The following is a 13,736-nucleotide window of genomic DNA, read 5'->3' as shown; positions in this document are numbered from 1 at the left end:
CAAATTGTCATATTAGGACATATCCGTACTCGACGGACATTATTCGTGCCGATAGCGTATAGAAACATCACACAAATGCGCGAAACGAATGCTACCTGGCGGTCGCCTGCAAACTCACCATATCAAAATCAAAGTCATGGAAAGCACATCGCCCGTACATACACATACACATACAAATACGTGGGGCCATATAGGCCATAGTAATACGTACGGGCGGCTTAAGGGCGCGAACGTAATCACGTACGAACAAACAAGACCCATGACCCACAAATATGACTACAGGGCTCTACAAAACGTGAACGAACATACGAACATATGACGACGGCAGCCCCGCCTATACAAACACAAATGTGCGTAATATACATAGCAAAACATACATACCAAAATGTGGGGTCCAATCGAGGGGAGCACTCGAAAATAGCGTACGGGGAAGCCTAAACCGGAGGATCACCCAACCGAGCGTCCGTACTGCTCACGTAAACGCACTTCGAAGAAAGGGGGTCGGTACGAAAGATACTGAAAAGCATAAACGCGAGAGGTACGGAATCCAAACCATGGCGAGTCGGAGATACGTAATAAAATAAAAATAATACCAAACTCGTGCGGAATGCAAATGTACGGAATGCAAATAAAAATCATGCATAAGGCCCAGGAACGTGGTCACCCCCGACGCTGGTGCCACAACACATCATACTCCAGAAGTTTTCAAATCTCCGTATATCTCCGAACACATCATAACATCACACACATCAAATCATCGTGTAACATATCGATGCCATATCACATCATAACACCATAAACGGTAAACCGGCCGCATGGCGAGGTCTCAAACCGTAACACATCATACCTCGAATGTGTCATAAAGCGCACGATCACAAAAACCGGTCCGCACCGTGAACGAAGTCATACTAATTGGCACGAGCGTAGTAGTGCCGGAAACCATACGCATATCAAAATTAAGTTCCGGACTCGACACATAATTTCATATACGAACACATTAGGATCGAAGGCTCAAAATGAGTATCGAGTTAATCGAAACTAATATATCAAAGTTACGGACTTTTAGTTTATCAATTTTTCGAAAAACACATCGTAGGTCATTTTTGGAAAATTTAGTGTCATTCATAGTAACGAGCGTTCAAGCGACTTTATAGGGCATTTCAAGGATCTTAGAGTCATAGGCAAACACTTCCTCTCATATCGTACGGAAATGGATCAAACAAATCGAATAAGGGAAGTCTCGGGACTTGCGGGCCCACCTCGGGTCAAGTCGAGGCGGGCTGACATAAATTACAAACATTAGGCTCCTAAGGTCATCTATAAGAGTTTCGGAGCGATTCAAATACATTTGCAAAGTTACAAAGGTTTAAACATTCTTTTGATCAAATATAAAGATTATAGTTCAAATGCGCTGAATGAATAGTATGCATAATCAAACTCGGATTTACAAGAGCAGAATTAGTCCCGAGGTTCCGTCCTCAACCTAGTAAGTCTAGGACATGCCAAATGAAGAAAAGGTCGGCTTTACATACCTTACGGACGTCTTATGCTCGCTAAACTCAAATCCCGTTTCGTCCAGTCTAACTGCAAATGGTCAAAGTTACCAAATGTAAATCATATGCTTTTGGGGAGCTTATTCTTAGCCCTTATTTGTCTACAAGAATTTGGGCAACACCTCCCTATAAATCCAACATCCCCGAGTATCAAACTCGGCTTAAATGACAACAACCCCAACAACAACATCAACAACACCAACAATCGCACAAAACACATATTAACACAAATAGTCTTTCTTTCCAAGATAATGCAATAATTCCCAATTCGACTTCACACTTTCAAATCAACACCAACATGCTCTTCACCATTACTAATCAAGGTCATTACAATACCATTCGGAAACATTTCATACGTTTCTACAATATATACTCAAGATATACAAAATATACAAACTTTCCGCCAAAGCCATAATTCATCCAACACTTCTAATTTTTGGCATACTTATTCATAGCATGTTTTCATCTTCTAGTTCCATCAACTATAATCATAATTCACATCTTAACAACTTAGTTTCCATAATATCACAAAAATCATTTTGAAGTGACATGATATTCTACATTCCAATTCAATTCCAACTCAAACAATTAAACCTTCATTTATGTCATAAGAATCATAACAACACAACTAACATATCAAACAAAAATAATTCATTTTCATTTCTATTTTTCCCTACTACACGACGAACACCTACTTTTTCCAAATTCAACCCAATTCATTCAACCTCCATTTCCAACATGAATTCCACCATAACCACAACTAGAACACAACACAAAATTCAACTACTTACATAGATATACAACATACACACACCCACGGCTACAACACAAACACACACCACACGGCCATCACATGCATGCAATACTTTCATGATTCTGTTATGCTCTACATATGCTACAACATATATATAATTCCTTGAACATAAAAAGTAAAAATCTTACCTTTTCCAATTTCTTTCCACTTGCCAAAAGAAGCACTTCCTTGCCAAGATAATTATACCACTTTGAAGAGCACCTTGAGCTTAGTAGGAACATAGGAAAATTACAATTTTTTGAACCAAGATTGAAGGCTTGGAATTTTATTTTTTTTTCCTTTCTTTCTCTTCTTTTCTCTTGGGCCGAATAAAACTCTTCTTCTTTTTTCTCTTCTTTCTTTTAATTTCTTGAAGCTTCTATATATATATATATATATATATATATATATATATATATATATATATATATATATATATATATATATATATATATATATATATATATATATATATATATATATTGTCATGTGACCGTCACATGCCATGGGCTTGGGCAAGGCATGTTGGCCGACCACGCAAGACTTGGGCCTCAATTTCTTTTTTTTTTTTTTTTTGAGCCCAATTGTTGGCTAAACTTGAAATTCATGAAACCAATTTTTCAAAGTTCCAATTTTGTCCTTAGCCTCGCTCGATATCTCCACATCCATACTTCCATAACCGGCATACACATACTAAGAAAAAAAAATCCAAACATGACCTTATTCGCACAAGTCAAGGTTAATTCCAAGTTTTTTTTTTTCGAATATATGCTAAAACACGGGATATAACGAAGCGTCCCGTGTAGGAGGCCGTGGTATTGATTTGACTCCTACGGGGTCCATGCCGGTTCTTCTTCTTCTTGGTAAGCCCTTCTTCGGCAAGGTTCTTAGATACCAACAGGACGTGGTAGCGGGAAAGGTGAAGAATCTAGCTCAAGCAGTCCTTAGAACCGCATCTATGCATTAGCTGGTAGACAGGATCGTGAATCGTCTCCTGACGTTGTTACAGGTATATTATCAATTTCCTCCTATGATGTATACACACTAATTGACCCCGAATCTACTTTGTCATCTATTACTCCATTTGTTGCTGGTAAATTTAGGATAGAGCCTGAGTCGATTAGACCTTTTAAGGTGTCTACGCAAATTGGTGACCCAGTCATAGCTAGGCGAGTATATTGAGGTTGTGTAGCCATAGTGTGTAATCATCATACAATAGCAGATTTGATTGAGTTAGATATGACCGATTTTGATGTCATTATGGGTATGGATTGGTTAGCTTCCTGATATGCTAATGTTGATTGTATAACGAAAGTGGTTCGATTTTAATTTCTAAGCGAACCAGTTTTAGAGTGGAAGGGTAGTGTTGCTTCACCGACGGGTAGGTTTATTTCCTACCTTAAAGCAAGCAAGATGATCAGGAAAGGGTATATCTATCACATGGTTCAGGTTCAGGATGTTCAAGAAGAGTCACCGACCCTTCAGTCTGTTGCTGTGGTTAATGAATTCCCAGAGGTATTTCCAGATGAGCTTCCAGGCATTTCGCCGGAGCGGGAGATTTATTTCACTATTGATAAATAACCAGATACTTAGCCAATATCCATTCCTCCTTATAGAATGGCACCTACCGAGTTGAAGGAATTGAATGAGCAACTGAGGGATTTACTTGAGAAGGGCTTTATTAGACCCGATATCGTCGTGGGGAGCACCGATTATTTGTAAAAAATAAGGGTGGCTCCTTGTGAATGTTTATTGATTATAGGCAAATAAATAAAGTGACTATAAAGAATAAGTATCCACTTTCGAGGATTGATGACTTATTTGATCAGTTGTAGGATACCAAGTATTTCTCGAAGATAGACTTAAGATCGGGGTATCATTAGGTTAGGGTGAAAGAGGAAGACATTTCGAAGACGGCTTTCAGGACTAGATATGGGCACTACGAGTTTCATGTCATGTCATTCGGGTTAACTAATGCTCCAGTTGTATTTATGGACTTGATGAACCGTGTATTCAGACCCTTTCTATATTTGTTCGTGATTGTATTTATAGATGATATTCTAGTTTATTTGCCATCAGAGGCTGAGCATGCAGATCATCTACGCGCAATGCTTATAGTTCTTTGGGATAGAGAATTATATATGCGAAGTTTTCAAAGTAAAGTAGTTACGGTTGAACTCGTGGCTTTTCTTGGTCACATTATTTTAGATAAGAGCATCAGAGTGGATACTCAAAATATTAAGGCTGTAAGGAATTGGCTAAGACCCACGACCCCAATAGAGATACGTAGTTTCTTCGGTCTTGCAGGATATTATAGAAGGTTCGTGGAATGATTTTCTTCTCTTTCAGCCCCGTTGACTAAGCTGACTCAGAAATCTGCTAAGTTTCAGTGGACAGATGCGTGTGAGCGAAATTTCCAGATATCGAAGGACAAGTTGACCTCAACACCCGTCTTGACTCTTCCAGAGGGAACATATGGCTATGTGGTATATTGTGATGCTTCAGGTATTGGATTGGGTTGTGTATTAATGCAACACAGTAAGGTTGTTGCTTATGCTTCTATACAGCTGAGGAAGCACGAGAAGAACTATCTAACTCTATGATCTTGAGTTAGGCATGTGGTCCATGCCTTGAAAATGTGGCGGCACTACTTATATGGTGTTCGTGTTTATATCTATACCGACCATAAGAGTCTTCAGTACATCCTTAAGCAGAAGGACTTTAATTTATGTCAGAGGCGATGGCTAGAGTTGCTAAAAGATTATGATGTCGATATCCTGTACTATCTGAGAAAGACCAATGCAGTAGCTAATTCTCTTAGTCGTAAGTTCATAGGTAGCCTATCTTATGTGCGGCCAGAGAAAAGGGAGATAGTCCGCGAAGTTTGTCAGTTGACTAGCCTCAGAGTTCGGTTGTTAGACTCAGGTGATACACGAGTTATAGTTCAGGATACAGTGATGTCATCTTTGACAGCTGAGATAAAGGAGCGTCAGTATGAAGATCCTATCTTATTTCATTATCGGGATACAACTCCTCAGAAAGAAAAGACACCTTTCGTGATCATAGGAGATGGAGTACTCGAGCATCGAGGTAGATTATGCATTCCTAAGGTTGTAGGCCTCCATCAGCAAGTTATGGGGGAAGCCCACTATTCTCGCTATTCTATTCACCTAGCCACAACAAAAATGTACCATGTCCGCAAGGAAGTTTATTGGTGGTTGGTATGAAGAAGGATATAGCGGAGTTTGTCGCTCAGTGTCCAAATTGTCAGCAAGTTAAGATTGAGCACCAGAAGCCCGACGAGTTATTGCAGGCTATTGAGATACCGACATGAAAGTGGGAGGTAATTAATATGGATTTTATTACAGGTTTGCCCCGCCTCGACATAAGTATGACTCAATATGGGTTGTAGTTGATAGACTCACAAAGTCGACCCACTTCCTACATGTATCGGGGACTACCGATTCGGTGAAGATTATGCGGAGCTTTATCTTAAGGAAATTGTACAACTTCATGGTGTCCCATCAGCCATTATTTCAGATAGAGGGGCACAGTTCACAACTAACTTCTGGATATCTTTCCAAAAAGGATTAGGGACTCAGTTGAGTCTTAGTACTGCCTTTCACCCCTAGACAGATGGGCAAGCTGAGCGTTCTATACAGACACTTCAGGATATGTTGAGAGCTTGTGTGATTGATTTCCGAGGGAGTTGGATGAGCATTTGCCACTCGTTGAGTTTGCATATAATAATAGCTACCATTCCAGTATTCAGATGGCTCCTTATAAAGCATTATATGTGAGGAGATGTAGGTCACCCATAGGATGGTTTGATGTTGGAGAAAATCAGCTAGTAGGCCCAGACTTAATATAGCAAGTGGTTGAGAAAGTGAAAGTGATTCAAGAAAGATTATTAGTGGCGCAGAGTCAACAAAAATCCTTTGTAGATAATCGGCGGAGTAAGCTAGAGTTTGAGGTAGGCGATTGGTTTTTCTTAAAGATCTCTCCTATGAAGGGAGTGATGAGATTTAGCAAGAAGGGTAAGTTGAGCCCTCGATACATTGAGCCATATAGAATTACTCGTACAGTGGGTAAGGTAGCATATGAGCTAGAGCTACCTTCTGATCTGGAGTCTAAACATCCAGTGTTCCATGTGTCCATGCTCCGTAAATGCATAGGAGATCCCTCAAGAGTCGTACCAGTAGATGATATCCAGGTGACTAAACAATTATCATATGAGGAAGTCCCTGTGGCTATATTAGATAGCCAAGTCCATCGGCTACGAACCAAAGATGTGGTTTCTGTTAAAGCACGCTGGAGAAATAATAATGTCGAGGAGATGACTTGGGAGCTAGAAGAGAAGATGAAGACTAAGTACCCGCACTTGTTTCCGTTGTCCCAGGAGGCCCAGGTTGAGACATCATCATCCCCAGGTATTGGATTTTTTTTATAGCTATTATGATTGGTCGTGTGAGGCCATATTGTTGTATATTTTAGCATGTGGCCCTGTGCGGCATTATTTTGGGTTGCTGTGCATAGGATGGTAGTGGTAATTATAGGGGAAACTATGGCAAAATTTTCATCGAATCCCTAAGCGTTTAACATTCGAGGAAGAATGTTTCTAAGGGGGGAAGGATGTTATACCTCAAAAAATTTCGCGTCGTGTGCGTTGTGAGTAAAGTAACGTAAGCTCAGAGAGGTCATGGAACCCTTATAAGGTTAATAAATACTCCTAACAAGTGTTAAGCAAGTTTCTAAAGGTTCCAGGATCAAGCAAATCGAAGAAAATAAGTTTATCAAAAATTTGGAAAAATTTGGCAAAATTTTGGATAGAAACTTTGGGTCAACTTTAGAGAGGTATATCTCCGGGTATATCAGGTGTTTTGAGGTGTTTCAAGAGCCTAAAATGAAGTTCGTCGAGTCTAGTTCCAACGCAACAAACCGTTCGTCGACACAACATCAGAGTAGGGAGTTATGGGCATTTTAAAATGGACTGCCAGAAGCCCACAAACCTGCGCGAGAAATTCTAGAATCCTCTTAAAAAGTCCACTAATTTCGGCCCACCAGCCCAACCCGAATTGGACTACTATATATACCCCTTTAAGTTATCTAAGTCACATAATTTCTCACCATTTCTCATCTCCACACTTCTGTAGAGCCGTCCACACTTATCTTCCTATTATAAGAGAGTTATTGAGAATTCTTGAAGGTTCTACAACATTCTTCAACCTTCCATACCATTGAAAGAGAAGATCAAACATCAAAACCTTAAGATCATCTATGGAAGATGATTATTCTTTCTTCTCTTTAATGTTGTGATAAACTTGAGCTTGGGAGAAGTTGAGTTAGGTGGAGTTCTTCCATTATAAGGTATGTTCCCCATCTTATCTATATGATTGAGTTGGTTTAAAGGTTTAATAACTCTTGAAAAGGAAAAGAATCAAAATGGAGAAGTCACAAAGTAATGAATAGAAGATGATGACTGTGAGATGAATTTGAAAGGAAATTTTGGATTAATTTGAGATTAAATTGAATATAATTCTTTGATTATGGTATTATGGATATTGTTATGGTTGGTTGAGAAATTGGCAAAAACATCATGTGGGATGTTTTAGGAGTATATTGGTGTTGATGACGATGGTATGAAAAGGTATGTTAAGGCTATCCTTTCTTTCATTTTGGCATGATCCTATGATACGAACGAACAAACGAGCATATGAGCTTCCCCGCGTAGACTGCTGCGGCGGTCGTTCTCTCACTATAGCGGTACCGCTATGGCAGTCCCTTGACCATTATAGCGGTCCGCTTCCTTCCCTGGACCACGATTTTCTAATCCTATCAGAAATTGATTTTTCCCATTCTTAACCCTAAAAACACCCCGTGGGGCTTATCATTTATAATCCTAGACCTAGATTGGGCATGGGTTCGCGGAGTATTAAATAATGACCAGACGGTTCGTTACACCATATACCAATTAATCCACCGTTCGTCCCCAAACGGAGTGGGGTGAGGTAAGGGTCATCTTCCTGGTCCCTGCACCATAAGAGATAGGATTTCTAGCTATTGACATAAGGGAAATTTTTCAACAACAGAATAAAAAAATTTCAAGGCCACTGCTATAGTGGCTAGAGGACCGCTATAGCGGTTTAATCGCCACCTGCAAAGGTCGTCGACCAAAATAAAATTAAATGGGGTGAAAGCAGTTCACCCCTTCCACTTCCCACTTATCCCCCATAACTGATAAACTTCCTTTCTCCCACAAAAATTACTCCCCCCTATACACTACTTAGTCCTCTCATCTCCCTCTCCACTTTCTTATAACCACCCTACCCCCTTCCATTTACTAAAACACTACACAAAATCTAATAGAACAGAGGGTTTTCTCTACACCCAAAGCTAACTTTCTTGCCAAGCTTGCAGATCTCTCGTTATTTCAAGGTATGTGCTCTCCTTCACTGTCCTTTAACTTGTCTATTGCATCCTATTTCAAAATTTTCATGCTTAATGTTATATCCCGTATTTTGTACGTCGGGATAATCCGGGTTAACTACGATAAGTTGGGGACAAGACTATCCCGAGATATGAAGTAGAGACTTTTGTATATTGTAAAGGCTTAAGTTGTGTATGGTTTTATTGGCATGGAAATGTTAAGGAAATATTTGGGGTCAAATTCCATTTTTGGAAAGTATTCTATTTTTGAAAAGTTGAAAATCCAACACAAAAAAAAAAAGGAAAAATAAGGGGCCATGTGGCCGGCCACCTTGGGGTGGGCCATGGCCACATGGTTGGCTAATATTTGCAAATAAAAGATGACTTAAGGGATCATTTTCATCATCTTCATCACATAGAATTTTCAAGAAGCTTGGAGAAAACAAAAGAAGAGAGAAAGAGAGGGAGAAATTCGGCCAACACAAGAAAAATCAAGACCAAGATTTGGCCATCAAAAAAATAATTTCTTCAAGCAAACTTGCTAATTCAAGGGTGCTTAGTAACGTGGAGTTGTTGTTTCAAGCGATAGATTACTCGTTTTCTTCATCCACCACTTTAGGCGAGTTGAGAAGTTGAAGAAGAAAGGTGAGTTCTAGTCTTATTTTATGTGTTATGAATGGTTTATATGTGTTGTAGTATGATGAAAAGGAAGAAATTCATGATAGAAGTTGAGTTGAAGTTGGGCCGTGTGGAAGGTGTTTGGCCGTGTGTGTGTATGTTGTGTTTATAGTAATGAATTAATTCTAGTTAGCATGTTTTGATAGTTGTTGTGTGAAGAAAAGAATGAAAATCATCCTTATGTGTGGAAGTGTGTTGGCCGAATAGGCCCCTTTGTGTAGTTGGGAATGAACAAATTGTCGTTAGCGTTTTAGTTGTCGTCGTTATTGATTCTATGATGAAAAATGAAAGTTTAATGACTCAAAGTGATGTTGTGTTGGTTATGGGTTGGTTTGGAAGTTAATGTGAATTTTATGTAATTTTTGTATTTATGAGCATTGCATTGTTAATGTGCGGATTAATGGTGTAAGTTATGAATTTGGAAGAGAAGAATGGGTTTGGTGTTGTTCTCGGGTTTGGAAAGAAATTCGGGTGAGTTGGAGCTTTGTTTGGGTTGTTTGGAAAATTGTGTGAATTGTTTGAAACGTGCTTGAATGTTGTTTGAATGGTTTGGATTAATAATCGAATGTATAAACGTTGATATTGGTTTGAATGTGAGTATTTGAAGTGAGCATATTGGAATATTATGAATGTTGTTGAGTCATATAAAGAAGTGTATTTAATGTTAGAATGCATTTCTGAATTGATTGTTGATGTGGTAGCTTGGTTGTTGGTTTGTGTCACGACCCAACCCCGTAGGCCGTGACTAGTACCCTAGCTGGGCACCCGTACTTATACCGGTTCTAAATTAACTTAATAGCGAAATAAACAAATATAGTAATTAAAGAATAATATAGGTGGCGCATAAAAGTGAGTATGGCGCACGAAGGCCGATCAGGCCGTCACAAAATATATATACAATCCCCCAACGTACACAAACTCACAGAACATATACAGAACCCACTACACATGTCTACAGACCTCTACAGACTGAAAACATAAACATATGACGGGACAGGGCCCCGTCGTACCCATGAAATTCATATATACATAATGAGAAAAAAGATCGTACTCCAAAATGCAAGCTCGAACAAAGGAGCGACGTGGATAGCCGGTAGATAGCCTAAGCGGGTGGATGCGCAAAGCGTGTGTGTACGCGCGCTGGCATGAAACGCAGCCCCCGAAGAAAGGGGGTCAGTACGAAAAATGTACTGAATATGTAAAGCAGAGACTGTAATAAATAAAATTAAGATCAGAACAGAACATGCGGAGAACGAACGAGATACATAGATAATCAAAAAGTATATCAGAAATCATGAATAATGCATGCAGAAAACATATGCCAAAGCCGGCCCCGTTAGGGACTCGGCAATCGTAACGTGGTCGCCCCCCGACACCGGCGCCACAAACCATAACGATCATATCATATCAAATGGCCATATCAAAACATAATCAACAAATATCGACGCAAGCGTACATGGCACATCATATACACCAACCCATGCACGTATTGTGCACACACCGTCACACCGGGCGCGGCGAACAATGCGAGAGAAATACGCATGATAACGCGCGCCCGGGCTCAGTGAAGGAAACATTGAGGCATCCACGAGCGGAGTAGTGAGAAACTAATGCAATATAAAATATAGAACATTTACAAAGACTCGATAGCATAATCCAGATGGTAGGTCGTATAGCGAACGTTTAACAAAATCATAACATAATCTTTCCGGAGGTCACAGTAATATGCGTCAAAATAACTTTTCTGAAATCGTTCCAAGTAGCATAATAGGTATAAGAGTCAATAAAATATTTATAGCCGCTATTATTTGGAAATTAGAAAGGATAGCTAAAAGTCTCCTTTGGTAATCATTCGTAGACAGATTAGACGGAATATCAGGCCAAGGCTCGAATATAGTGGGTCCGCCTCGGGTCAAGTAAGGTGGCGTACCCAACGACGCATAATGGACCTTAAGACGTCATTTATGATAGGTATAAGATTATCGGATTTCATATGTACAAGTTCTAGGTACTTAAATGACTTGTCGAAACAATCGTAACATAATTAGTTCAATTCTCTTGAATGAAAAAGATGGAAATTTGGACGCGGATTCGAGGAGTAGAGTCGTCCCCAAGATCCGAATCCAAGCCTACTACATCTAGGACATGCCAAGAGAAGAATAGGAAAGCTTCACATACCTTTTGCGCCTTTTACGCTCTCCAAAACTCAAATCTCTTTTCGTCCAAAACCTACAAATGGTCATATTTACTATATGTTAACTATAAGGCTTTAGGCATTCATTTTGAACCAATACTTGTCTAACAAAATTTCGGCGACATCTCCCCTATAAATATGACACCCCGAGAATTTAACTCGGCTCAAATGTCAACAACAACCATACCAACAACATCGGTCATCGACTAGAATCGCTTCACTAACATGAATAGTCTTCTTTCCATATAAAGCGACAACTTCCAAACTAACTTTACATTTTCAAACCAATATCCATGTTTTCATACTCATTTACCCATCAAGACTATTCCAACATCATTTGGAGGCATTACATACAATTTTACATATTATTCGCAAAATATACAAACTTTCCACCGAACTACAACTTATCCAAAACTTCCATTCTTCGACAAACATATCCATAGTACATTATCATTTCTCGAATTCATTAACAATAATCACAACTAACACTTAAACAATACATTTCCATAATTACATAACAACTATGTTAGAACACATATACTTTCCTACAACACATATAAGCAATTCTAATGCCAAACTTAAATCGTTAAACCTCCATTTACATTGTAAAGATCGCAACGACGCAACTAGCATGTTAAACAAAATAGATTCCTCATTAGTTCATCACCCCTATAACCCACGGCCAATATACATTTTTTCCCACTCTAACCCATTTTTGTTCAACTTTCACTTCCAATACTAATTTCACAATATCTACAACTAAAATATAACATAGAATTCAACATAGTCATACTACACACTAGGACACACACGGCCACTTACATGCAATCACTTCCGCCATGCAAACTTCCATATTTCTATACTTCCAACTCCTTTCTACATGCCACAATACAAGCAAACCTTCATAACACAATAAGAAGGGGTGAATTCTTACCTTACTCTTCAAGGCTTCTTCACTAGAACAACTTGTCAACTTGGAGAAATGAGTGCTCCTTCCTCCAAACCAACTACACCAAGTTGTAAAGGACACTTAATTTAGTAGGAAAATCACAAGATACCAATTTTTGGAACAAGATTTTTTGAGGGGTGAATTGCACCATGGCCACCCCGAATGGTCTCCAATTTTTGCTCTTCTCTTGTGTTGTTCTCTCTTTTCTTTGTTTCTTGAATTTTCTTGAAGCCACTCCTTCTTATAATTAATTAGTTGGTCACATGTGAGCACATGACCACCCATGGACTTGGCCAAGCCATTGCGTGGCCGGCCACCCTATACCTTGGGCCTTAGTTTTCATTTTTTTTAGCCCAATTGGTGATTGGTCGCTTTTGGAAATTCACGGGACTAATTTACAAGGTTCCAATTTTGCCCTTAACCTTCCTTAACATTTCCGCATCAATATTTCCTAAGGCATCACATGCACATTAAGTAGGATCCAATTTAAGCTTGTATTTACCATTCCGAATTATTTCTAATTTCTCCGAATACGCACGAAGTGCGAGGTGTAACATCCTCCCCCCCTTTAGAACATTCGTCCTCGAATGTTAAACTAGTCATATAGGGGTTTATAAATATTTTAGGGAGGAGTTCCTTTTATTATGGCTAGCACAAATAATTCATTGCTTAATCAATATAAGTACATAGGAATTTAAGTTACCTGGGGGGGCCAAAAACAAGTGAGGGTACTTCTTCTTCATTTCTTCTTCGGCCTCCCAAGTCATTTCTTCGCGGTTGTTGTTCCGCCATAATACCTTAACCGAAGGCACATTCTTGGTGCGTAATCTCCTCTCATGTCCAAAATAGCCACCGGTCGTACATCGTAGGACAAGCCTCGGTCACCCGAATATCCTCTACAGAAATATTCTGAAGGGTCGCCGATAAATTTACGAAGCATAGACACATGGAATACCGGATGTACCGCTTCCAAATCCGCGGGCAAATCTGTCGCCAAGCAACCTTGCCAACTTTGCCGACGATCCGATAAGGTCCGATATGCCTGGGCTAAGCTTCCTTTCCCCCGCCGAATCTCATGACGCCCACCTTCATAGGTGACACACTTTTAAGAATACCAGGGCCACCTACTTGAACTCCAAAGGT

This window comes from Lycium ferocissimum, chromosome 1 (assembly GCF_029784015.1).
Source record: "Lycium ferocissimum isolate CSIRO_LF1 chromosome 1, AGI_CSIRO_Lferr_CH_V1, whole genome shotgun sequence".
NCBI lineage: Eukaryota > Viridiplantae > Streptophyta > Magnoliopsida > Solanales > Solanaceae > Lycium > Lycium ferocissimum.
The sequence above is the reverse complement of the archived record's forward strand: the minus strand, read 5'-3'. Positions refer to the sequence as shown.